General features: G+C 40.1%; 9 non-coding genes across 9 annotated transcripts; all 9 read right to left on the reverse strand.

Moving 5' to 3' along the window:
- Positions 1–8,477: 8,477 nt before the first annotated feature.
- trnat-agu (transfer RNA threonine (anticodon AGU)) lies at positions 8,478–8,550 on the reverse strand. Its single transcript has one exon. It is a non-coding gene; the product is annotated as a tRNA-Thr (tRNA).
- Positions 8,551–9,434: 884 nt separating this feature from the next.
- trnar-ucu (transfer RNA arginine (anticodon UCU)) lies at positions 9,435–9,524 on the reverse strand. Its single transcript is given in 2 exon segments — positions 9,435–9,470; positions 9,488–9,524. It is a non-coding gene; the product is annotated as a tRNA-Arg (tRNA).
- A 525-nt stretch (positions 9,525–10,049) lies between these two features.
- On the reverse strand, positions 10,050–10,123 carry trnat-cgu (transfer RNA threonine (anticodon CGU)). Its single transcript has one exon. It is a non-coding gene; the product is annotated as a tRNA-Thr (tRNA).
- Positions 10,124–10,278: 155 nt separating this feature from the next.
- On the reverse strand, positions 10,279–10,368 carry trnar-ucu (transfer RNA arginine (anticodon UCU)). Its single transcript is given in 2 exon segments — positions 10,279–10,314; positions 10,332–10,368. It is a non-coding gene; the product is annotated as a tRNA-Arg (tRNA).
- Positions 10,369–10,999: 631 nt separating this feature from the next.
- Positions 11,000–11,072, reverse strand: trnat-agu (transfer RNA threonine (anticodon AGU)). Its single transcript has one exon. It is a non-coding gene; the product is annotated as a tRNA-Thr (tRNA).
- Positions 11,073–11,384: 312 nt separating this feature from the next.
- Positions 11,385–11,458, reverse strand: trnat-cgu (transfer RNA threonine (anticodon CGU)). The gene has a single exon. It is a non-coding gene; the product is annotated as a tRNA-Thr (tRNA).
- Positions 11,459–13,386: 1,928 nt separating this feature from the next.
- Positions 13,387–13,459, reverse strand: trnat-agu (transfer RNA threonine (anticodon AGU)). The gene has a single exon. It is a non-coding gene; the product is annotated as a tRNA-Thr (tRNA).
- An 884-nt stretch (positions 13,460–14,343) lies between these two features.
- On the reverse strand, positions 14,344–14,434 carry trnar-ucu (transfer RNA arginine (anticodon UCU)). Its single transcript is given in 2 exon segments — positions 14,344–14,380; positions 14,398–14,434. It is a non-coding gene; the product is annotated as a tRNA-Arg (tRNA).
- Positions 14,435–14,958: 524 nt separating this feature from the next.
- trnat-cgu (transfer RNA threonine (anticodon CGU)) lies at positions 14,959–15,032 on the reverse strand. Its single transcript has one exon. It is a non-coding gene; the product is annotated as a tRNA-Thr (tRNA).
- Between the last annotated feature and the right edge of the window lie 12,768 nt (positions 15,033–27,800).

Raw genomic sequence — 27,800 nt, forward strand, 5'->3', positions numbered from 1 at the left:
GGTTTTAATGCACACCTTTGAGCCAAGCAGATTTGAGTATTCAGGCAAATGACAATAACTTTAATATTATTGCTTTGCTTGCTACTTGCCATTGTTACTGTAATTATTAAGGTTAGGGCTGTCGCGATAACCGCAATATCGCAATACCGCGCTATTGACGTGCATAACCGCAGAGGAATGCAACAACCGCAGCAACCGCGATATTTGCCTGTTTTCTTTTTTCCTAAGGATTTGCCCTTCTCACTTAATGCCTGTGCACTGAATATTAAATTAGTAATAAGTTAGTAATGATAACATAATGTGTTTATTATGAGGCTCAGTAGATATGCACTTAACAAGCCTAAACAGACAGCGAATGAGAGAGAGATCGACTGAGCATGTGCGATTACCTGCGTCTGTCTTTCAGATCGAGTCATGCATGTATGTGAAACTAGCTTGTCATGTCCAAGGAAAGTGAAATCTCTGTCTTAACATCGGTGCTCTGCTGGTCAGCTGAGCCTTTAAAAGTGGCGATTAAAGTTAAAATGATTTTAACATCGTGTTTCATTACGTCTCTCTTTGAATAAATAAGCGTTTTTGAACATATAGTTGAATGAACGGATTAAAGACTTACTCAAAGATAGTCTCTTGCCTCCATCTTGTGGCGTAAAAATGAAACTGCACTGACTGACAGCTCGCCTAAAACACGCAGGTGACATACTGACAGAAAGTCTCTCGTCCAGTCAGACTCGAGGGTGCGCGCTAACTGTTATATACACGAAGATTTCAGATGCAAAGCCTCTATATAAGTATTTCTGACATTTTTCTTCAAAATTTGCATTTCTTACTGGCTAGGTTTCTATGTAAGTACTGTTTACTTCACTTCATATATCAACGCGATTTGGTTTCGGTTTATTGATTTCTGAATATGACCTTACATTGTAACAGCATACACACAATTATATAGCGGTAATACCGCATACCGCGCTACTGAGCCACTCAAAATTACCGCAAGGGAAATTCCTTAACCGCGACAGCCCTAATTAAGGTATTTTTTTTTGTATTAAAAACAGTATGATCCACAAACTTCATAACAATCTTTCATTTTACACAACAAGACCGAATAAAATGTATTGCCCTAATTGTTCAATTCCCATGTTTACATTTCTTATCACTGAGCCTTACTTAATTGTATGTAGTCTCTTTACACGTGTCTTCAATGTGATTTAATGGTGATCTATCACATTTCTAATTACATTGTTTATTTGTGTATTTTTGTCTTGATTTTCAGATAGCTTTAGCAGCAATCACCCACATCTGCTTCCTGCCTAATGTGAACGACAATCATGTTCAGCACATCTTTTGGCTGTTTTGTGTTGTTTAACATGCATACATTTTGTATATGAAGTCAGCAGGATGCCACTTTTTTTGGAGGAAGCTTCATTTCACAGTTCATCATTCAGTACTATTCCACATTACAGCTGGTTTTCGTAGTTTTGTATGGCTGGAATCTTCCTTTAAATTGTGGCACCACTGGCAAACTAGCTCTCAACTACAGAGTGTGGAAATGCCCATGTATGCACACATTGTTAAAAAAGACATTTTATATCACAGTTCAGCCAAGACAAATCCATGCATTTATAAAACATCCATGGGCTCCCCTTCACATTCAGGAATCTGATAGTAGTTTCTGAAGTCCACCTAAAATGTTATGTAAACAAAAGGGAAATTACACATTAACAAAGTTTGCCAAAGTTTTCTTATCTTCAATGTATAACAATACAAAGTCCCGCTGTCTATCTTTTGAAAAGGCCTGGCACACTGCCTTTACAGTGTGTGAAAAGATGAAACGCTGTGATTAGCATTTAATTACAACGTCACCCATTTTCACTTAAGTAAACACAACAGGTATTACTGTTTGTAGTGTTGGATACAATGTTGTAACAGTGTGGCTCTCTTCAGACAAACTGACGTTCTCTTTATTGAATACAACAATAACATTTATTATTAAGGTCCATTGTGATTGTATGTAAAGTGTGAACTGTACATAAGTTTATACTCTATGTATACATTCTTTAGAAGCTGCAGATATGGAATGCTCTAATGCTATTAATAGACAGATCTCTTTTCTGACTTTGAACAATAAACAAGCATAATTTTTAAAACCTGAGAACACTATCTTTTATCCATTGCTGTACATTTCAAAAGCACGTTATTTCAATTGTATGCCGTTAGTAAATTGATATAATGATAAGATCTAGCAAATTATTTTTTTCAATCTTAAATTAATACATGTTATGCATTCAGAATATTTAGCATTGCTTTTTTAAATGGTAAGATACTTTCCGAACCTGCTGTAAGCGGGACTCGAACAGGCGATCTGTGCAGCATGGGAGACAAGAACTCTATCAAGGAGTCTACGGAAGTCCACGGAGTTCAACGTCTCGATTTGAACTAGTACTAGTACTTTTTAAAAATATTTTATTTACTTTGCGAATTAACTTTATGTGTTTGTACGTATTAAAAGATCTTGATACCAAACTTCTCGTTAAAAAAAACTGAACGAATCCGGTACGCAAACGTTTGCCGTTTTCCAACTTATACTCCAGCAGCACATACTTTGCAGACGGTCCCTCCTCGGCCCAATGGCCAGCGCGTCACTGCTAGAGCTTATACGCGTTGCAAGGCATTGACACAGATTAAAACAATTAAACTGTCAGCTGTGTCAAGGTCTAAGTTTTAATATTTTACAAATAAGCTAACTTGTATACAGTTAAACTCATCCACTTAGGATCTATTGACGTTTTTCGCGGCTGAATATCTGTCAAACATCCAACATCAAACGTCGAACCAACTTTATATCGGTATAAGCGAGATGCGTAGCTACAGCACGAGGAACACAATGTTTAAACTCCTCTAAGAGCACTAATTCTCTTAACTGCTCTTTAGTTGTAACTTTCATTGAAGTACACCAACGATCAAATAAGTTCTCTTTTTCTCTTGCAAATTCAACATGAGTACACTCATCAGCTTTACTCAAACTCCTAAATTTTTGACGATATGCCTCGGGCACGAGTTCATATGCATGTAACACAGCAGATTTCACAACATCATACTCACCACTCTGTTCCAGTGAGAGTGCAGAATAAACTTCCTGAGCTTTACCTGTGAACACACACTGTAACAACAAAGTCCAAAAGCTTTTCGGCCATTTCATGGATAAAGCAACACGTTCAAAGTGATAAAAATATTTATCCACTTCTTTTTCAGAAAATGGCGGCACTAATCTCATATTTCTGTAAACGTCAAACACCGGTTCACCTGCATTCGCATGCTGTTGTGAAACCGGAGGCACATTCGCTTGTGAAACCTCAGCTGTCTTTGCTGCTAATTCTAACTCCAACCTCTTTATCTGAAACGCTCTCTCATCACGTTCCCGCTCTAACTCAAGCTCCAGTTTTCTCATAGCTAACTGATGATCTAATTTTCTCCCTTCAAATTCTCTTTCTACTGCTCGCTCTTTCATAGCGCGATCGTCACCTTCAGCACGAATTTTGCGGCATCTAAACACAATTGCTTCTCTTGCAAAGACAACTCTGGAAATTTTGTCTCACTTCCACTATAAACCTCAGCAGGAGTAGACACAAACGATTCACTAGGAGTAATTAACTCAGCGCTTACCTCTATAACTCCTCTATCAACAAGTGATCGCTTCAAAGTAGTCACGATAGTTTCCTTCAGCCTCTTTTCCTGAGAAGTAAGATCGACACTAAAGCGTTCGGCAATTTGCACCAACTGCTCTTTTGTACAACTCTCAAGCAAAGCTTCTGATGGACACGCAAAGAAATCTTCGAGCACCGAAGACATTTTGTTCGTATATATATACGCACAATAACACAAACGAAACTACTAATTTAGCTAACACACGTGAGACGCTGTTTACACGAAATACAACTCCCATAAGCCACTGCTTCAAAAAGGAACTACGTCACTGTATTACGCAACCTAACTCATTCACAAAAACTTCCGAAGACTTCCCACAAGTCAAAACACAGTGTAAGCGCGAGAATAAACCGCACTATACACACTAACACAATGATTTACCTTTACTTATTTGTTGAATAGATTTACCGTTTACAATATGAGAAAACTCCAGCTCCTAACTCAGAAAACACTAACTAAATCCTACCCGGTCTTCAGAGATGTACCGGGCTCAGGGCGGCATTAAACGCTGAGCTCCGCGACAATCAGTCAAACTGAAGGTCCGGAAGCGTACCCCCTACAGAGAATTAATCTCCACCCAGGATAACCTCCAAAAACAAGAAAGGCAAAATAACAAAACAAAACAACAAACAGTGCTCCGTCGGAAAGATTGCATTCACAATCCAGCTGGAAACACTCTAACTAACCAGAGTTCTCATTTATAAAAGGCAATCATTCAAAAAAACATATACACATACAACCATACTTACCAACGTTTCCTACCCCCATAGGATCGCGGACGAGACACCCAATTTATGTTACGGCCAGCTCGTTTCGACCGTACATAAATGATACAAGTACACTAAAATAATGACTTGCAAGATTTTATTAGTCTTCAAAATACAGATAAATTAATATAACGAAGTCTAGGGTTCAAAATCAAAGGGGAAAAATCATAATCCAGATGGGGAGGAGAAAAGGTTGGTATGGGCTGCAGACAAGATAAAGGTTAGCAACAAGTGACTCCTCCAGAGGCTGTCAGTCCCCTGGACGAAGTCAAGAAGAGTGGTCGAGGCCAGTGTTTTATCCTCTCCTTAAGTGGTGAACAGGTGTACGCAATCTCCTGCGCTCTCATAGAAGAACAATGCCACCAGCAGGCGAGCAAGTAAAACACAGGGTCGTAACACCAACTGTATCCCATGTGCAAGAAAAAATAGAAAAATATGGATGTCAGTGACAGTTTATTACATAGTGGTTGTACTTACAGGCATCAGAGAGCGATCCAGTTAAACCGAGAAAGAGAGAGCAACATAGTACAGGCCGAACAGTGAGAGGAGAAGGAGATGACCAGGTAAGCGTTTCAACTGGGATTTCATTGAGCTGTAATGGTGTCTACTAGGGGTGTGACGGATAGTATATAACCGTGAGACCGACGGTTATAGTTGAACACCGTCATTAGAACTCTATAACTGCCAAAACCGTGTTATTAAAATATTTTTTACAAACATTTTTTATCATAGAGAATGTTTAAATACTAATTAAAAACAATTGTTAACAGTCTGTGTTATTAATGGTCTACGTCGTTTCCAACTGTATTTGATTCTTTGCCAAGTACCCCTTGACCGACCACCAATCATTTGAAATATATAAAAGCTATGATATAGTGATGTGCCATCATTATGAGATTTATTAAGCAAATGAAAAACATTTGCAATAATAAACATTAGCAATGAACATTTGCAATCAGGAGACATGGTTTTTACCACTAAAGTTCTGTTTTGTAAATCGTCAGATTTTTACCACTTCATTAAGTTTTGCTTTGTAGAAAGCCTTTCTTTAAAGCGAATTTTGTTTTGTACAAATTGTATCTTAATTTTAATGTTTCATCAACCAATTGCATGTATTTAATAAATAAAAAAGCAAATATAGGAGACAATATAATAACCGTGACATCGAGGCTCCGATGCGCCGCGTTCACTTGCAGTGCATTGTGAAGTTGAACTAGAGCGCATCTCATCGTAAATGAATGAAACTCAGCGTAGGCCTATGCCTCATACATTAGCATTAAATATCTTTGCTGCTGCATCCTTTCTAGAACAGACAAGGGCTTTCTTGCGGCTCGCATCAGCAGAGCATTGCATCGTCCATAGACCACAAAAAAATCAGCGGATGGCGGGCGGGTGCGGCTTTGAAATCTGGTCAAAAAACGTTGGCGCGGATGATGAGTTTTGTGATGCGGTTGCGGATGAACTAATACCCCATCCGCGTATCTCTATTGATAACAACATTGAACACTACACAAATATTAATTTTATTCAAACTAAGTTGTCCTATAACACAGGAACGTCGCAACCCCCCCCACCCCCGACGACGGTTATGTTATGAACCGTCACATTTGACTCACATCATAACCATCATCACCAATTCTGAAACCGGCACACCCCTAGTGTCTACACTGTAAAACCCAACAAGTTAAGCTAACTAATTTCATTTGAGGAAACCGATTGCCTTAATTCAATTAAGTTTATAAAAAACAATAGTTATGAGTACTCTGAACTTATTTTAATCGAGTCCACTAAAACAATAATACAAAGTCAAATTCAATACACCGTGTTCCAAATTATTATGCAAATGATATCTTTCTCTGGTTTTCATAATTAGTCAATGCAAATGACAGTCAGTATAATTTTTAAGTCATCAACCATTAGGGTATAATTTGAATTTTATTGAACAAACCTCCTAATGATAACAGTATTTATTTCAAAAATAAAAAAAACTGAAAATGCACTGTTCCACATTATTATGCACAACAGAGTTAAAACATTGTATAGGTTGTAAAGAACATGTCAATGGGCATTTGCTGAATTTGCAGCATTAGGTGGTCATATTTACTGAAATCTAAATCTATTTCAATCAAAAACATCCTAACTGGGCAAGTTACATCTTACCATAGGACCCCTTCTTTGATATCGCTATCACAAGTCTTGCATCCATTGAATTTGTGAGTTTTTGGAGAGTTTCTGATTGAGTTTGTTTGCAGGATGCCAGAATAGCCTCCCAGAGCTGCTGTTTTGATGTGAACTGCCTCCCACCCTCATAGATCTTTTGCTTGAGGATGCTCCAAAGGTTCTCATTCTGGTTGAGGTCAGGGGAGGATGGTGGCCACACCATGAGTTTCTCATCTTTTATGCAGATAGCAGCCAATGACACAGAGGTATTATTTGCAGCATGAGATGGTGCATTGTCATGCATGAAGATGATTTTGCTATGGAAGGCACAGTTCTTCTTTTTGTACCATGAAAGAAAGTGGTAAGTCAAAAACTCGACATACTTTGCCGAGGTCATTTTAATACCTTTAGGGATCCTAAAGGGGCCAACCAGCTCTCTCCCTATGATTCCAGCCAAAAACGCCACCTCCTTGTTGTGGTCGCAGCATTGTTGGGACATGTTCCATCCACTACTCCATCTATCTGGACCATCCAAAGATGCACAACACTCATCAGTAAACAAGACTGTTTGAAAATTAGTCTTCATGTATGTCTGGGCCCACTGCAACCGTTTCTGCTTGTGAGCATTAGTTAGGAGTGGCCGAATAGTAGGTTTATGCACACACTGTAAAACCCGACAAGTTACGGTAACTCAAACCGTTTAAGGAAACTGATTGCACTTAAACCATTTAAGTTTGGTAAAACCCAAAAATATGAGTACTATAAACTCATATACATTGAGTTTAATTAACTTATTCTTTTTAACATTAGCTTAGGCAATTATTTGAGTTAACTCAACTTTAAAAATGTAAGTTTATTCCACTCAGTCAGTTTGAATTCAGGTAACAAATCCAACTAAGTCTTATCAACTTTTTGCTACTTAAATGGTTTGAGGAAACCGATTGCCTTAAATGGTTTAAGTTCATCAAACTCAAAGCAATAAAGTTACATAAGACGTACCAAAAACACTGGTAATAATGACAGAAAACGAGGGGTTTTCTTAAGTATTTATTGAAATACAAAAAATATTTTAAAGCATAAATAAAAATAAGTGGTCTGTTTAGTTAAAAATATAACATTTACGCTATCTTATCAGACTTTTCATTAAATAAGCAAAGACAGCAAAAACAAGGAAATGTTTAACAAAATCCCTTTTAAAAATTCTAATTATAATTGATAATATTAAAAATAATAACAATAAATTATATGAAACACAGTGGATCAATAAAAAAAAAAAAAAAGGTTTTCCTTAAGATTAACAGTACTTTCTATACAAAATTTAAGTATGTATACTATAAGGGAATACATCAGTGCAATAAAAAAAAAAAACTGTACACTAAGCCAAGACTTGGCAGACATCATCTTTAGATACAATCAAAACATCCAAGTCAAAATTATTTATACAATGCTTTTTTTGTTGTGTCAAAGCAACTTTACATTAATCCAGTGACCATTCGATCTGGATACAGACTAAATCTGGTGGCTACAGCAACCTCAGAATAAGAAAGAAACAGACTAATATTAACATAGATGCAAAAGTTCCATGTTGCCACAAAGTCAGATTGGAGAGGACTCATCTGGTTCTCGTGGTCTTGCGTCGATGGCCGTCTAGGTGATGAGGTCTTCAATGATGATCTGTCTCTGGGGCTCATCTAGTTGACGTGGTTTCTGCTGACATTCCATTGGGTTTAAGAATAATGTTCCCTCTTCCTCGGGTCTCTGAACAATTGCAGTGTCGTTTGAAAGGCAGAGGCACTGTAAGGGCCTCAGGTCCAAGGGAGGGCAAAAAGATCCAAGCTGCCATTTGCAAGGCACCGCTGGGATTCGAACCCAGGATCTCCTGTTTACTAGACAGGCGCTTTACCAACTAAGCCACGGCGCCAACTCGCATGCTAATCGTGGGAATGGCGGCTTAGACGATGCATGAATCAACACTTCGAACGTCCTGCTTCCTCCACTTGGTTCATGGGCATTCAAGGCTGTCTGGAGGGTGACTCCAAGGTTCAAAACATCCAGAAGCGGGCCAGGTGCTGGTATGCTTACAGTTTTTTCTGATTGCTTAAGCACATTTTTTGTAACTATTGGCTATTTTTGCAAAACTCCTCACACAAATAAGAAAACCTTTCACCCAATTATCAAAACATTGTAGTTCTCTTGCAAAAGCGAACACAGCTAGATTAACTCTTCACACCTTCGTAAAAATGGTGTTTTCGTATCAAACAGTAAACACAAGCCATCATCTACTAAGCACACAATGTGCCAACTGCACACTGATGGTATGAATACAAAACACATCTGGCTTTTGCTTTCTCTGTGTACAGATGTCAATTTGAGGTTATACTTTTGTCATATAGTGTCATGTAAACATACAAGGATCCAAACTTCAAGTATTGGTGTTTATTCACACTCATCAAAACCAAGACAAAGTCAGAACACAAAATAGTGTTAATGATAGCCATACATGTGTATAATTTTGCTAGGAGTGTGTTGGAAATTTGGTAATTGAGTGTAAGCAGTGAGTTGTGTTTAAAGTTCTGCAAAGTGTGTGTTACAAAATTGCAAACTGAGTGCAGTGTTTGTGCTTTTAGTTTTGCAAACTCAGTGAGTGGTTTTGCTATATGTATTAATAGTTTTAGAAATTGTGCTACAAGAATCACAATTAGCGCTTAAGCATTCAGAAAAAACTGTAAAAGACAACGTCTACAAATTTCTACTGCCTGAGGGCAACTCTGCACAGTATGAGAGTTACCAGAAAGCAAAAACCCACGACTCTGGTGGGACTCGAACCCACAACCTTTGAATGGCCTCATCTGGCAGTCTAGAAGTCCAATGCGCTATCCATTGCGCCACAGAGCCCGTAGGCGTGCCAGGCTGGGCCACTGAGGCCATTCTTACAGATTTGTGCCCGTCCAGCTAGGCTGAGTGGCACGCTGTGTGGGGAGAAAGACAGGTCCTCAGGTCTTTGCACAATTGAGGCATGGTTCAAAAACATAGAGTGCGCCAACATGCGCCAACTCGCATGTTAATCGTGGGGATGGCGGCTTAGACGATGCATGAACGGCGGCTTAGACGATGCATGAATCAACACTTCGAACGTCCTGCTGCCTCCACTTGATGCAAGACAGTGATTGCCATACCTCACTGAATTGGTTCATGGGCACGTTTTGCTACCTTTTAAATATGATTGACATTTTTTTTAAAATCAATGTACGCTGAGAACAGGAGGCCTCCAAATGGTTTCTGCTGTCCGATTGCAACACTGCGCATGATGGGATTAACAAAATGGCAGAAAAAAAGCTGAGTCGGGGCTGTTTGCAAAATTAGGCACTTGCTATCCCTGTTTGCAGGTCGCTTTCGCTTGCTGGACTGAAACGTCGCCCAAGGCACCGCTGGGATTCGAACCCAGGATCTCCTGTTTACGAGACAGGTACTTTAACCAACTAAGCCACGGCGCCAAACCGCATTCAAGGTTGTCTGGAGGGTGACTCCAAGGTTCAAAACATCCAGAAGCGGGCCAGGTGCTGGTATGCTTAAAAGACAACGTCTACAAATTTCTACTGCCTGAGGGCAACTCTGCACATTATGAGAGTTACCAGAAAGCCAAAAGCCACGACTCTGGTGGGACTCGAACCCACAACCTTTGAATGGCCTCAGCTGGCAGTCTAGAAGTCCAATGAGCTATCCATTGCGCCACAAAGCCCGTAGGCGTGCCAGGTTGGGCCACTGAGGCCTTTCTTACAGATTTGTGCCCGTCCAGCTAGGCTGAGTGGCACGCTGTGTGGGCAGAAAGACAGATCCTCAGGTCTTTGCACAATTGATGCATGGTTCAAAAACATAGAGTGTCGTCGGGATCTCCCATCCAACAGCGAGGCCAGTGACAGCCACTGATGGAAAGGCACCGCTGGGATGCGATCTTAGGATCCCCTGTTTACAAGACAGGCGCTTTAACCAGCTAAGCCACGGCGCCTCCTTCGTTGGACCCGTTAGCCTAGGATGCTATCCTTCAAAAGCAGGTGAGAGGGTAGTGTTGCAAGGGAAACCGCCCGCTGTCCTCGAGCTTCTATGTGTCTCCATTCGCCGTCCTTATTTTGGTAAAGCACGACGTTGGCTGTATTGTGGCGCGCAACCAGAGGCATTGCTGGGATTCGAACCCAGGCTGACCTTCCGGGTCTGTGGCCGTACAACGGTAAGAGAGCGCGTGCTCTCTCTGCAGGAAGGACAGGCCCTCGGGTCTCTGCACAATTGCAGTGTCCAGTGTCGTTTGAAAGTCACAGGCACTGTAAGGGCCTCAGGTCCAAGGGAGGGCAAAAAGAACCAAGCAGCCATTTGCAAGGCACCGCTGGGATTCAAACCCAGGACCTCCTGTTTACTAGACAGGCGCTTTACCAACTAAGCCACGGCGCCAACTCGCATGTTAATCGTGGGGATGGCGCCTTAGACGATGCATGAATCAACACTTCGAACGTCCTGCTGCCTCCACTTGGTTCATGGGCATGTTTTGCTACCTTTTAAATATGATTGACATTTTTTTTTTAAATCAATGTACGCTGAGAACAGGAGGCCTCCAAATGGTTTCTGCTGTCCGATTGCAACACTGCGCATGATGGGATTAACAAAATGGCAGAAAAAAAGCTGAGTCGGGGCTGTTTGCAAAATAAGGCACTTGCTATCCCTGTTTGCAGGTCGCTTTCGCTTGCTGGACTGAAACGTCGCCCAAGGCACCGCTGTGATTTGAACCCAGGATCTCCTGTTTACGAGACAGGCACTTTAACCAACTAAGCCACGGCGCCAAACCGCATTCAAGGCGGTCTGGAGGGTGACTCCAAGGGTCAAAACCTCATCTGGCAATCTAGAAGTCCAATGCGCTATCCATTGCACCACAGAGCCCGTAGGCGTGCCAGGCTGGGCCACTGAGGCCTTTCTTACAGATTTGTGCCCGTCCAGCTAGGCTGAGTGGCACGCTGTGTGGGCAGAAAGACAGGTCCTCAGGTCTTTGCACAATTGAGGCACGGTTCAAAAACATAGAGCTTTGTCGGGATCTCCCATCCAACAGCGAGGCCAGTGACAGCCACTGATGGAAAGGCACCGCTGGGATGCGATCTTAGGATCGCCTGTTTACAAGACAGGCGCTTTGACCAGCTAAGCCACGGCGCCTCCTTCGTGGGACCCGTTAGCCTAGGATGCTATCCTTCAAAAGCAGGTGAGAGGGTAGTGTTGCAAAGGAAACCGCCCGCTGTCCTCGAGCTTCCATGTGTCTCCATTCGCCGTCCATTTTTTGGTAAAGCACGACGTTGGCTGTATTGTGGCGCACAACCAGAGGCATTGCTGGGATTCGAACCCAGGCTGACCTTCAGGGTCTGTGGCCGTCCAACGGTAAGAGAGCGAGGACAGGCCCTCGGGTCTCTGCACAATTGCAGTGTCCAGTGTCGTTTGAAAGGCAGAGGCACTGTAAGGGCCTCAGGTCCAAGGGAGGGCAAAAAGATCCAAGCTGACATTTGCAAGGCACCGCTGGGATTCGAAACCAGGATCTCCACTGTAAAACCCGACAAGTTACGGTAACTCAAACCGTTTAAGGAAACTGATTGCACTTAAACCATTTAAGTTTGGTAAAACCCAAAAATATGAGTACTATAAACTCATATACATTGAGTTTAATTAACTTATTCTTTTTAACATTAGCTTAGGCAATTATTTGAGTTAACTCAACTTTAAAAATGTAAGTTTATTCCACTCAGTCAGTTTGAATTCAGGTAACAAATCCAACTAAGTCTTATCAACTTTTTGCTACTTAAATGGTTTGAGGAAACCGATTGCCTTAAATGGTTTAAGTTCATCAAACTCAAAGCAATAAAGTTACATAAGACGTACCAAAAACACTGGTAATAATGACAGAAAACGAGGGGTTTTCTTAAGTATTTATTGAAATACAAAAAATATTTTAAAGCATAAATAAAAATAAGTGGTCTGTTTAGTTAAAAATATAACATTTACGCTATCTTATCAGACTTTTCATTAAATAAGCAAAGACAGCAAAAACAAGGAAATGTTTAACAAAATCCCTTTTAAAAATTCTAATTATAATTGATAATATTAAAAATAATAACAATAAATTATATGAAACACAGTGGATCAATAAAAAAAAAAAAAAAAGGTTTTCCTTAAGATTAACAGTACTTTCTATACAAAATTTAAGTATGTATACTATAAGGGAATACATCAGTGCAATAAAAAAAAAAAACTGTACACTAAGCCAAGACTTGGCAGACATCATCTTTAGATACAATCAAAACATCCAAGTCAAAATTATTTATACAATGCTTTTTTTGTTGTGTCAAAGCAACTTTACATTAATCCAGTGACCATTCGATCTGGATACAGACTAAATCTGGTGGCTACAGCAACCTCAGAATAAGAAAGAAACAGACTAATATTAACATAGATGCAAAAGTTCCATGTTGCCACAAAGTCAGATTGGAGAGGACTCATCTGGTTCTCGTGGTCTTGCGTCGATGGCCGTCTAGGTGATGAGGTCTTCAATGATGATCTGTCTCTGGGGCTCATCTAGTTGACGTGGTTTCTGCTGACATTCCATTGGGTTTAAGAATAATGTTCCCTCTTCCTCGGGTCTCTGAACAATTGCAGTGTCGTTTGAAAGGCAGAGGCACTGTAAGGGCCTCAGGTCCAAGGGAGGGCAAAAAGATCCAAGCTGCCATTTCCAAGGCACCGCTGGGATTCGAACCCAGGATCTCCTGTTTACTAGACAGGCGTTTTACCAACTAAGCCACGGCGCCAACTCGCATGCTAATCGTGGGAATGGCGGCTTAGACGATGCATGAATCAACACTTCGAACGTCCTGCTTCCTCCACTTGGTTCATGGGCATTCAAGGCTGTCTGGAGGGTGACTCCAAGGTTCAAAACATCCAGAAGCGGGCCAGGTGCTGGTATGCTTACAGTTTTTTCTGATTGCTTAAGCACATTTTTTGTAACTATTGGCTATTTTTGCAAAACTCCTCACACAAATAAGAAAACCTTTCACCCAATTATCAAAACATTGTAGTTCTCTTGCAAAAGCGAACACAGCTAGATTAACTCTTCACACCTTCGTAAAAATGGTGTTTTCGTATCAAACAGTAAACACAAGCCATCATCTACTAAGCACACAATGTGCCAACTGCACACTGATGGTATGAATACAAAACACATCTGGCTTTTGCTTTCTCTGTGTACAGATGTCAATTTGAGGTTATACTTTTGTCATATAGTGTCATGTAAACATACAAGGATCCAAACTTCAAGTATTGGTGTTTATTCACACTCATCAAAACCAAGACAAAGTCAGAACACAAAATAGTGTTAATGATAGCCATACATGTGTATAATTTTGCTAGGAGTGTGTTGGAAATTTGGTAATTGAGTGTAAGCAGTGAGTTGTGTTTAAAGTTCTGCAAAGTGTGTGTTACAAAATTGCAAACTGAGTGCAGTGTTTGTGCTTTTAGTTTTGCAAACTCAGTGAGTGGTTTTGCTATATGTATTAATAGTTTTAGAAATTGTGCTACAAGAATCACAATTAGCGCTTAAGCATTCAGAAAAAACTGTAAAAGACAACGTCTACAAATTTCTACTGCCTGAGGGCAACTCTGCACAGTATGAGAGTTACCAGAAAGCAAAAACCCACGACTCTGGTGGGACTAGAAACCCACAACCTTTGAATGGCCTCATCTGGCAGTCTAGAAGTCCAATGCGCTATCCATTGCGCCACAGAGCCCGTAGACGTGCCAGGCTGGGCCACTGAGGCCATTCTTACAGATTTGTGCCCGTCCAGCTAGGCTGAGTGGCACGCTGTGTGGGCAGAAAGACAGGTCCTCAGGTCTTTGCACAATTGAGGCATGGTTCAAAAACATAGAGTGCGCCAACATGCGCCAACTCGCATGTTAATCGTGGGGATGGCGGCTTAGACGATGCATGAACGGCGGCTTAGACGATGCATGAATCAACACTTCGAACGTCCTGCTGCCTCCACTTGATGCAAGACAGTGATTGCCATACCTCACTGAATTGGTTCATGGGCACATTTTGCTACCTTTTAAATATGATTGACATTTTTTTTAAATCAATGTACGCTGAGAACAGGAGGCCTCCAAATGGTTTCTGCTGTCCGATTGCAACACTGCGCATGATGGGATTAACAAAATGGCAGAAAAAAAGCTGAGTCGGGGCTGTTTGCAAAATAAGGCACTTGCTATCCCTGTTTGCAGGTCGCTTTCGCTTGCTGGACTGAAACGTCGCCCAAGGCACCGCTGTGATTTGAACCCAGGATCTCCTGTTTACGAGACAGGCACTTTAACCAACTAAGCCACGGCGCCAAACACCATTCAAGGCGGTCTGGAGGGTGACTCCAAGGGTCAAAACCTCATCTGGCAATCTAGAAGTCCAATGCGCTATCCATTGCACCACAGAGCCCGTAGGCGTGCCAGGCTGGGCCACTGAGGCCTTTCTTACAGATTTGTGCCCGTCCAGCTAGGCTGAGTGGCACGCTGTGTGGGCAGAAAGACAGGTCCTCAGGTCTTTGCACAATTGAGGCACGGTTTAAAAACATAGAGCGTTGTCGGGATCTCCCATCCAACAGCGAGGCCAGTGACAGCCACTGATGGAAAGGCACCGCTGGGATGCGATCTTAGGATCGCCTGTTTACAAGACAGGCGCTTTGACCAGCTAAGCCACGGCGCCTCCTTCGTGGGACCCGTTAGCCTAGGATGCTATCCTTCAAAAGCAGGTGAGAGGGTAGTGTTGCAAAGGAAACCGCCCGCTGTCCTCGAGCTTCCATGTGTCTCCATTCGCCGTCCATTTTTTGGTAAAGCACGACGTTGGCTGTATTGTGGCGCACAACCAGAGGCATTGCTGGGATTCGAACCCAGGCTGACCTTCAGGGTCTGTGGCCGTCCAACGGTAAGAGAGCGAGGACAGGCCCTCGGGTCTCTGCACAATTGCAGTGTCCAGTGTCGTTTGAAAGGCAGAGGCACTGTAAGGGCCTCAGGTCCAAGGGAGGGCAAAAAGATCCAAGCTGACATTTGCAAGGCACCGCTGGGATTCGAACCCAGGATCTCCATTACCCTTTTCCCCAGTGTTGAGATTTACAACCAATTACACACGTTTCTTTTGAGCTCATGATTGTGTATTGAGCTCTAATCCCAATCAGATAAGCTGCTGAGTAAAAAAAAAAACCTGCGGATTTGCGTGAGTTTTTACCAAGTTCACACCATGTGTTCAAGTTAGTGCAGCGGCCACACCTTTACAATCGGGCAACACCCTGTGAGTAATACTAACAATTCTCTCATCAAAAAACACTTAAAGCAAAATGTATTAAACACGTTTTATTATTAATTAAAAGGAACGATTCCTGAACGAAAAAAATAATAAAAAATGTAACAATTAATAAGTGATAAAACAATTAATAAAAAAATTGAACAATTAAAAACAAAAAAAAGTCAAACTTATTCAAACATTCCCTCAAACATCTCCCCCAGTGGTTCAATACTCTGAACAGTTTTATTTCGGTGAGTTATTGTTAGTTTTATTGGCAGGTCATCAGCAGCGATGTCGAGGGCCAGTGCTGCCGGGACGACTGTGTACTCCTCATATGCGTCAGACAGCAGAACTGTGGCACCTCCGTCTCCCTCCAACACCCCGATGAAGGTGAGCTCCACCTCTACTGGCTCAGCTACAGTCTTCTGAAATATAATAACATGAACGGAAGTCTCAGCAAAGGAATGTCATTACATGAACACTATTAATGTGAGTTGACCACATGATCTAGAAAGAAAAATAATTCTGAAGCATATATTATTTATCTTTGTTAATTTCAACATTTACTAAAACGTTATGAAAGGGAAAGTTTTGGAACTGTTGTATTTTATTAACTAACATTATGTGTAACACAGATTGACAAGTACTGTACTTGGTCAATGCATTAATATTAACTAATAGTGGCTTTTTCTAAAGTGTTACCGATATAAATTATTACCAATGAATATACACTTGGTACACACTCAGGACTGTAGGAAGATGCAGAAAGATCAATTAGAGAATAATTAGGTTACATGATGCATAATGTTGTGTACCTCCACAGCTGAATAGCTGGATGAGTTCAGCTTGGGAGAAGGTTTGAGACTCGCCCTGAGGCACGAAATCTCAATGTGATCTCCCAGGCTGAGCTCCACCAGGGCCTCGTCACGCCACAGGGACATCTACACCACCACCTGGCCACAACGGAGAGACAGGTCTCTGATGGGGACCTCTCCATCAGCCACTCGGGTCATCCTGGGGACCTGCAACTGCATAATCACAAGTGTAGAATTGTTAATGCAATGCAAGTGAATACAGTTACTAGTGCTTAGACAATCAAAATAACATTGGCTGTGAATCTGATTAAAATGCGTCTTTAAACAAAATATTACCTTAATTCAACCTGTATTAAAACCTTAATCACTTAATCACACAAAATGCAATAAAATGATTGCAGAGAATATCTTAATATTAATAAAAATTACCATAACATTTGTGGCTATAGAAAAACAGTTTGGGAGAGGGACTCTTTTTTTTAAAAAAAAAGTTGAATTTATTGAATAATGTTAGTAAATTTGCTCACTTTTTCAATTTCTCCCTTCAGAGAGATGAGAGACAGCAGGGCAGTTGGTGGATTCAGGAGGTATTTCGCTGACCTTTCTGCCTCCTCTGGCATCTCGAAGGAAGCAGTTTGGAATTTCTTCGAGTTAGGGTTGAGAAATATACACTCCCGTCCATATTTGTGGGACAGGGTGTAATTTTTTATGATGTACACCCTCCCGGTCTCAAACAGTGTGATTTCCCCATCCACAGGAGCAATAAATGCCCTCACGCCATCGCTGAGGGCACTTATTAATAAGTTCCTTATGTCATTTTAGTTACTATATGCTTCATTATTGTCTGCTACACTCCTCCTGAAGGGGCAAGCTGCTCTGCTTACCTGCTCATTAAGAAGAGCACCCCTTCACTGCCATGGATATGTATGCGTGGATGCCCCATTGGAACCATCCAAGCACGTGGATGCGTCCGCCGCATCGCAGCGGTCCACTTGACGTCATTCACCATACTGTAGGTTCGCAGACCAACGGCTGTGCAGGACTGTGATATTTCGAATATTCAGTGATTACAATGGTGATTTACATAGATCTACGGGTGAGTTACGTTAGGTGGACCGCGGCAAGTGGCGGACGGCTTACATATAAAGGCCCATAGAAACAGTCGCTATTGGGCATCTAGGTATATATATCCATGTTCACTGCTATAATCCTCCTGAAGGGGCAAGCTTCTCTGCTTACCTGCTCATAGCAGAATAAATCACTTCGCTGCACTCTCCTTCCATAAGGTGTTTCAGTTAGATTGCTGTCAGCATGTGGTTGGGGGCGTTCAGCCTATGGTTGTTTTGGGGGGGTTATTATGCACTCCCAGCTCCTATCCATGTTAAGCTGCATGGATGGGGCAGGGAGTAATCAGAACAGAACCATACCCCCAACCTAAAAAATGTACGCTAATTGTAAGTTTTGACGATAGTGGTATTTTCAGTATTTTTCAGGTACTGTACTTAGCTGTTTAAAATAATAGCTCTTCTTCATTGTTACACTCCTTCGGATGCTCTTCGTAGCTGCTTGAAGAGCACCCGAATGCTGCTACCCTCTTGTAAGGGGCCACTGTCTCAGTCTCTGTTATCCAGAAGGACATGTTCTTTCAGATATGCCATCAGTTGCGGTTGGGGGAGGTTCTGGCCTATCGTTTGGTTTGGGGGGTTATAATTGCTGCTCTCCCTGCTCATTCATGACATGCTGCATGAATGGGCAGGGAGTTGTGCCAGAACAGAACTACCCCGCCAAATCAAAATTGTATGCTAATGTCTATCATTTTGACGATAGTGGTCCTGACAGAACTAACTTTAATGTTAATTAAACAACAAAACACAAAGAAAAATCACTCACTGCTCTTGACTGAAGAATGTTAATACATGCTTTATTAAGAACCAGTTTATAATTTATAGTTATGTTTATATACTCATTCACTTCCTTCAATGTTACTGCTAAACACACCTACTGTACCTGAAAAATAAAGCACTATTTGTTTTATTTGTATATTATGTGTATTTGTATGCTTCTTTGTAAAAAGAGTTAGCAATATAACAAAAGAAACTAAATGCACAGTTTAGGGGACTCTAGGGCAAATGCTGAGGGTTGTATATAGGTTTTTTTTCTTTGTATTTTATTTGTTACTTATAATATGAGTGTGAATAATGACACAGTGGCTTATTCTCTTCAGATTATCCAAATATTGCATTGTAATTTCTAGTGGTAGGAAAAATAGTTTTAAATTCTGTAGGAAAGTAAATTCTCTGTTGCTTATAGGGATACTCAACTCAAAAATGAAAATTGTCACCATTTACTTTCCCTCATTTCTTTCCAAACCCATAAGACATTGGTTAATAGATGAGAAATGAATCGTAAAGACAACTACTGTGAGGGCCTGTCCACACGGAGAAGCATTTCGCTGTATACGTATAAATTTTTTATCGTATTGGCGTTTCATCCACACGGATCCGGCGTTTTAGGAGACTGAATCCGCTATCTTTTGAAACCGGGTCCCAAAGTGGATAAATCTGAAAACGACACCCTCGCGGTTTCGTGTGTACAAACAATACGTATATTTTGTGAAACGATGATGTCATCACATCACGTGTCGGCTGCGTCACACGTAACAGCAACAACAATAATGGCGGACTACATGATTGCGTTTGTGTTGCTACTAAGCCTACTAGCTTTATTACAGCAAAATCTATTGCTTCTATGCAACTGTTATGAGCAACAAGCGATAATGTTCGCATCTTCGTCTTCTTCCTCTTAGAAGGAAGCTCACCTAGCATTGGAGATGAAAGAAAAGAGAACAAAGAAAGAAAAGAAAGAAAGAAAAACTACGCAATTTAACGCAACAGTCTATAACAATTAACAACAGCTATAAGTAATAATTACTATAAAAAGGCACTAATAAATTGAGTAAAACATTATGATTAGTCAAAATTACATTTACAAAATATAAATTAAAACTAGAACTGTGTCCAGGTTGAATCACATTTTTCGCTGTTAAAAATAATGCAGGGGAAACAGAAAAGTGCATTGGCTATTCCAATTTCCACAGCCTGTCAGCCACGACTTTCGCTCGAACCAACTCCTGCAAGAACTCCGGTTGTAGACCTTATTTTTCTCCTTGGTCTGCTGGTTAATGATAAGGTAAGGCTTGTCGGGTCCCAACTCCTTAACCCAGATTTTCTCCTCCATCGGCCTTCTTGTAAATGGGTATATAAATAAGGATCTCACCGAATTTGGTGGAAACTGCTCTTCGCTCGTTAAGTTCGCCATCATTACTCTGATTGACCGCGCCTCAAAAGAAAAAAAAAGCTTAAATCTTGCAGTATTTTCAGCTGCTTGGGGCTAGAGAATGACACGGGAGTGGATTTTCACTCCTGTCCCGTCCCACTCCCATAGAAATAAATCTTGTCCCGTCCTATCCCACTCCTGTTCCGCTCCCATATACTTATTTCTTCATTTAGTGTTTAGGTACTACATAGAATTAGATTTTATCTGCTCCCGATCCTGTTTTAGACCAGCTGCTGAGTCCCTTTTTTGGAGAAAATCTAGAAACAGGAGACAGCAAATAAAAGAAAAACAGTACATAGTTCACACCATGTCTACAATAGTTTAATAAACCCAAACAGCACACAAAGCTACATTTTACTCATTTACTGTTGAGTAAACAAATACATTTATAGTTTACATTTATAAACATTTATAGTTTTTTTTTTATTACATTAATAACCATTTTCATCCATTATGCTCTTTGCCTTGCAAGTGTGTTTCTTCAGACCGCTCGTCACTGAATCACTTGTGTACTTGACTAAGACTAAGCATATCTTACAAGCAGCATACGTCGTGCTATCACCGTCACATTCTACTCTCATTAACTTACTTAATATTTCAGACTTTCCAACCAGTTCTGTGAACTTAATAGACATGTCATTACTTCTGACTTTGCACTGTAAATAATTTTTTTGCCACATCGACTTCTCCGGGGCAGTTTACTCCCTCCATGCTCTTTGAATTCTGGCGGGGAAGCTGTGACAAAAAGCACTGATGGCTTCTGGGTCGTGTAGTTATTTTTTAATTGCGTTACATTGTAGGCATATTAAAAGGAAACTACAAAATGGCGGTGCATTTCCTTTTTTTTTTTTTTTTCGTCTTTCCTATTGGTTGATTCCCGCTCCCGTCTGCTCCCGTTAACTATTTTATCCTGTACCGTCCCCAATCCCGTGATTAATAGCAAAGATGACTCCCATCCTGCAGGAATCCCATGGGAATCCCGTGACCTGTGGGATTCCCGAAAAAATGTCAGCCTCTACTCCACAGTCCTTAACAAAGCATCTAAAAGAAATTTAAGTTGGCTAATATTTGAACCTCCCTCTACATTATCTAGCCTATCAGTTATCTCAATGGAACCAGTGACTGTAGATGGAACCAACATATTGAAAGCTGAATGTTGAATATGAATATAAAACTGGCAGGCTGAATATGAATGTGAATCTGGAATGCACTACTCTTTTTCACCCCATGTGCAAACTATGCCGACTGAAAAAATAATTAAGCCTATTTCCATAGGCTACAATGCTGCATAGGTGTTATAAATCATATAGACCATACGACAATATGCACATTTTACACAATATAGCACATGATGTTCAAATGCAGACTTATAAATTGATAAGTATACGTCCGAGGCCAATCAGTAAAGTAGGCCATCACTTACTTCGATATGCTTCAGGAGGTCCTGTGCTGTCCCATGAACTGAGATCCCATGTATCTCGACCGCACCTCTCCATTGCCACAGAAACGAACATGGAGGTCCAGCTGCTTGGATTCGGTGGATGAGTTGAAGCTTTCGTCGAACATCAAGACATACGGTCCGCTAATGGTGTTAATTAGATCTCTCTTGATGAAGTCCGCTATACCAAATCTTGCTATATAAGCGATCTTGTTTGGTCTGCACATAAAAGTTTTGAGTGTTTGAGTCAGGGAACATTGCCTGGAAAACGTCACTAATATTATCGTTACTGGTATATGACATATGTTTTGTCACGGTGTGGAGAATCCAAAGTACCTTAGATTTTGAAGTCTCAGTGGATCCAAAAGTAGCCCCAAGATCAGACCGACTCGACGAAGCTGTAGTGTTATTGCATTGGAGTCCGGAGGGACCAGGCATCGACAATGATGTAGGCCTAGGCAGCTGGGATGCCGAACAGAACTGTGAGATGGTTTGACTCTGCTGAAGGTTTTTCATGGCAAGCTGGTGTTTGTCCGCTTTGGCATGAGACTCACACACTCAATGTCCCTAGCTGTAATATCTTCTTGCATATTTTGCAGCGAGCTGTAACCAGCTGCAAAACTCGCCCTTATCGAGCCAAGTCACGTTAAACACACACTTCCCCATGATCTTTGAAAACGACGCGCTCCACGACAGCCCTGACTTAACGTTGCACGAATTCGGTGGTCAGGTAGCCAAGTGAACCAACTTCTTTCATTTTATTGGTGGGTTACATACCGCCACCTACTTTACAGGAGTTATACCTGCAGTGATCACGCAATGGGATTATCATCATCACGTAGCCTACTAGAAAACAAAACAACCAACTTATTATTAGTTCTGACTTTTAATATTTTTTTTCCGGCAGACAACGCTTGAACACAATTAACGAAGGTAAGAATTTTAAGACTTGGGTGGTTTAATTTTTAGACCTTAACTTGTGTTTTTTAGGCTTTTTGAGTTTAAGTCTTTTTTAGACTTTTTAACACGCCGCGGGAACCCTGCAAATATGTTGTTTTTTTTTTAGATAGAAAATTAGAGTCTAAATTTCAATTAAAACTATTTTTAAAACAAATATCAAGGAAAACATTTTATTTCACTTATATCTGCAGAGTTTTTAAATTATCAATTTAAGGCAATTTATGACCCTTTTTAAGAGCTGCACAAGTCAAATGAACAGTATGAGTGTGGTTGGACAATGTACAGTAACATATTAAGCCATAAAATGACATGATGTACGGTTCAAATATAAAAATAAAAAATATAAAATATCTTATACAATGGCATTTCAGCCTTTCTACCATTAAAAGGGATAAATCAAGTATATAATATATTAATTTATACTCATAACTCTATGTGTTTGCTGCATAAAACATGGGTCGATATTTGCAATAATATGACTAAAAACAGCAGAAAATTTGGACGTGCAAATGAATTCTCTCTCAGGAGGTAGCGCCTTACGAGCATTTAAAAATTAGATTTCCCCAATAACGGCTGTACACAAAGCAGAATTAATGCTATTTTATCAGGCATTAAATGAAAATGCCAATGACACGTTTCTGAGGACGATCGGTCCCCTTCATATACATTCATATAAAGACATCAGTGCCGCGTTTTGACTTTGAAACATGCAACGTGCATATTTATTCAATGACATCATTGCCTTTTGAAGTTCAATCCAGCCCTATTGTGATTCTCGTCTTTCCGTCCCCAACTGTAAGACCTCTTAAAATTATAATTAAGCCTCCTCTTTTACTTTTTAACATATTTACAACTTTTTATGGCCTTAAATTTGATACAACTAAATTGAGGAGTTTTTAAGTACCTGCCGGAGCCCTCTCCTTTACAATAACGTGTCGGGCAGGCCTTTGTAACATTTTGGTAGCCTGACTGGAAAACACAATAGCCCCGGAACATCGGGCTAGCGATTTCGGCCCACCACAATGCATTTTTTGGCATTTTTATTTTTGTAATGTTAGTAATACAAGTCAGATTTTTTTGCACATTCATTTGACAATAAATGTGACACACCCAGTTTTTCTGATGCACACCCAAAAATATGTTTCTGGCTACGCTACTGGCTCTGCTATTAAATTTATTTAAAAATGGTTATTCCTGTACAGCTATAATAAGCTGTTTCTCCAACTTGGCAGTACTTTCAATGTTATTAAGGAAAAAGATGAAGCTGTTTAGTTGGTTTTTGTCACAAGACCTGCGGTGAGATGTTTGTCTATGCAGCGTGGACGTGCCTGAAAAAAAACAACGCGTCGCTTCCATTATGAGCGCGCATGCCACGCGTCTACATTTGAAATAATTAATTTGAGCGTGCAAGTATGTGAACGGCTCCTTTTACATTTAAATTACACAATCACTATAAACCACTTATAATAATAAGAAGAAGAAACACGATGTACAGTGAAACAGCAGTAGCCTAATAATTGGCTAAACCTTTAAAAAAAATTATATATTTTTTCATGCGAAATATGTGTAAGACCTACATAAAGTTCACTCTATTCTTCCTGTTCTCCAGCCACTCACTTTCATGTCTTTAAAGAAATGAATTCACAATAAATGAATGTCTGTATTATGTATTAATAAATATTTGACTTAACTGATATTAAAATCACTGAATCTTTAAATCGACAAATTTAAAAAAAAATTAAACTCGCAACTCGGAACTGCTCTTCCTTTCTGCTCGCTCTCGCAGCACAAGTCATCCGCTGCAAAGAAGTCAACATTATGTTTACAGAGGTAAGAACAGTCAGATACATATATTGTTTGAGAAACTAAGTCTAATTGCTGACTAGCGGTGGTGGAAAAGTGATCTGAAACGTTTAACATGAACGCGCTTGATGTCACATCCGCAGACAGCTTGCGAAAAATCCGACCCGACAAAAAAATAGGAAAAATAGGATACAGGCTTATAGGTGCACCCACTGTGAGCTGACAAGGTGTCAGTATGCTCATCAGGAGATGTTTGAGTCATAAATGGTCAAATAAAAAGTCTATTGTTACGTTTATTTTGGGGGAAAAGTTGTATATAGCCCCTTTAACAAATTAAACAGTGGACTTAAAATAAATGATTAATTCAATTAAGCCAAAATTTCATCACAAACTATTAATTCCTCAATGAAACACCAATAATTATTATAGCCTATCTTTTACCTATGGACTATTATTGACTTTAAATGTACTGTAGAAATTAAAACAGAGACACTAGTTTGGGCAAAAAGCAGTAACTTGTTTAGGACTTGAAGCTTAAAGTTGACGACTTGCAACTCGATTTGGAATTGCTCGTCTTGACTTGGGACTTTTTCTTGACTTGAGACGACTTGGTACTTGTCTGTCTTGACTTGGGACTTTGTTACGAAACTTTCCCTGGATCGTTAATAGTTACACCTCCAACATTTGAATCGCCCAATCATCGGTAACGTCAGCACATCAGTAAAACAAGGCAAGCCACTGAAGGGACATTGCAATACATAGGATTTCACTTACCACATAAACAGAGAGATGACTGCGCTGATGATGGTGAATGATGGAGAAATAACTGCGCTGATGATGGCGAATGATTTATAGATCTTGAGAATCACTGACGAGCTGCTCAACTTGTGTGGTAAGTACTTGTGTCTCTGCATTGTAACTTTACACAGAGCACATGCATCACAGTAATGAGACTAAAATGTCGGCGATTCAAAACGGCAGATTCAACAAACCCCATATTAAAAGCGGCTGGAGCTCCTAATTAAATATATATTTTTATCCATGTGCGAGCTATAGATAAGCAGCTCTGTGAAACAGCCAATCGGAGCAGAGCTCATTAATATTCATGAAGTTTCCAAATAAGGCAATAACAGATCATTTCATTAAAGGGACAAATCCTAGGGTTGTAAATGGACCTGTAAAACCATTTCTGGAGAGTTTTTGCCCTTTCCTATGCCATATACCTTCTAGGTAGATATCAGAGAACAATTTAAAATATTCTCTCAATGCATTCTATGGCACCTTTAACTACAACACGACAAACCACCATAGAACTTCTGAAGACACCTCTTTTGTCTTCAACACCAACTAATATCATTCCCTAAACAATCTCACTCAACCACCTGACTGCATCAGTGGAAGTTGCTGCAGTACACATCATGAAACTCCACACACCTCAACAAAACTTATATCCAAAGTTGTAAAATCCTGAGGAAAGGACAAAATTACCTAACAAAATGCAACGGCGCTCTTACATTTACATTAGGGAAAGAAGAACTGGCATTTTCAATCTCCAACTCACTCCTCACTACATTCATCAAAAGTTAATGCAACCTTAACCTCAAGAAATCGAAGAATTCCTTTCTCACCTCAGGACCGTTACCAATTCAGTACACTTCTGAGAACCAAATCACCTCACTTTCAAAACTAAACAAAACAGACGAGCAACAAAAAACAGACGAAGACCATTACAGCGATGAAGAACTTTGTGCTATAGCCAGTGACCAGACTCCACAAAGACCACAAAAACAAGAAACGATACCAGACTATCCAACACTAAAACAACTTGATGAAGTTTCAAACGCCACTGTTGTCCCACCACCAGTTCCACAGTCAACAAAAAAACACAGCACTAACTTAACTTAAAATTACGACCAGGATCCCTTCTGATGTTTATTATCCATTGCCATCGTAGTCCCTTCTCTTTGGGGAAACAGTGAAATGTTTTCCTCGGTTAGATTTTTTCCGGTGTGATGAAGTGCATTGGGGAACACAGCAGTGAGGCGCCATTGCACTGAGCGAAATCCAGAAATCGCATTGTGAGAACTACCCTAAAGCCCCGCTCACACTACAGGAGTTTTAAAATCCTAACCGATTATGAAATCTGGTTGCAGCGCACACATAAGGAGAATCTTCACAGATTATCTTACCAGAATTCTTAAACACGCACACACTACAAGATTTGAAAATCGTGGCGCATCACACACTACAAGATATTATTAGGATTATCATGCCGGAGAAAGCGCCTCTCCTGATCTCACACAGCCAATCGTCATTTCAGCAACTAATGTTTACATAGGTTATAGCTTGTGCAAGCAGCTTTCTGCACTCACCTGGTATGTTCAAAACTAGGGTTGTGATGGTCTCAATGGCCCCAGAAAAAGTAATTGTCGGGGCAAAAATTAAGGAGATATTCGAATTAATAATAATAATTTATTTATTTATTACATGTTTGTGTATATAGGGCTTTATATAAATAGGCATATGTATATAATTTTGAAACACAAAATAAATGAAGCTCAAACATTAAGCAATTGTTTCAAGCAATTAATAGTCGCAAAGATGAAGTTGAGATTCTGACTCGCCATCCTAAATGCATCTTTATGGATTAGGCCTATAATGATATAGTTTTGTTTTCGATTTTAATTATTTCGTTTTATAGTAGTGAAGTAATAATTTAAAGCTTTCTATAGATAAATTAATCGTGTCTGTGAGGCAATTACCTAGGTTTCGGTTAATTATTGTGAAGTGCTCCTGTTTAACACCAAGACATCAGAAAGCGTATCCTGTTTGTTTTCTTCAAAAGCACGTTTTGTTAATGCTGTGCACAAACAAACTAAGGTAGACCCTTTACAATTCTAGATGATATATTACTCTTGCCTTTATGAGCAAAAATTAAGTTTCACCTTGCAACGGCGAATCCATGTTGTAAGATTGTAAAAGGGATTAATTACACATATAATTTATAATTTAGCTCAAAGGGAAATCGAATATGATTCAATAGGGAATTTGAACAGAATCGCTTTTTTACGGCTGTTCAAGAGTCGACCTGCGATTCATTCACAAGCCGTAACAGAAACTCTGTGATGGACATTACTATCCAGAATATAGTGAAAACACTATATATTAGCACAGTAGCAAAATCAGCAGTTTAAGACATTAACTTGTAAGCACAAAACACAAGATACTTATCTTTTCTAATAAAAATATGATTTTAATGGATAAACCTAACACAAACAAACTAAACTAACATAAACACATGCATTCACACAGGTTGCAGAAAGAGAAAGTGAGGAAAGAATGAGTTTAAAGGAATGAAAATATGAAGTCCCAAGTTAGCAATATGTGCAATTGCTTAGACCTGAACAACCATCAATCACTTAATTAACCCTCGTATTGAGTCTCTCAAAGAGGTTATTAAACTTTATATCAAAATG

Source organism: Garra rufa, unplaced genomic scaffold (genome assembly GCF_049309525.1).
Source record: "Garra rufa unplaced genomic scaffold, GarRuf1.0 hap1_unplaced_002, whole genome shotgun sequence".
In the NCBI taxonomy this organism is placed as follows: domain Eukaryota; kingdom Metazoa; phylum Chordata; class Actinopteri; order Cypriniformes; family Cyprinidae; genus Garra; species Garra rufa.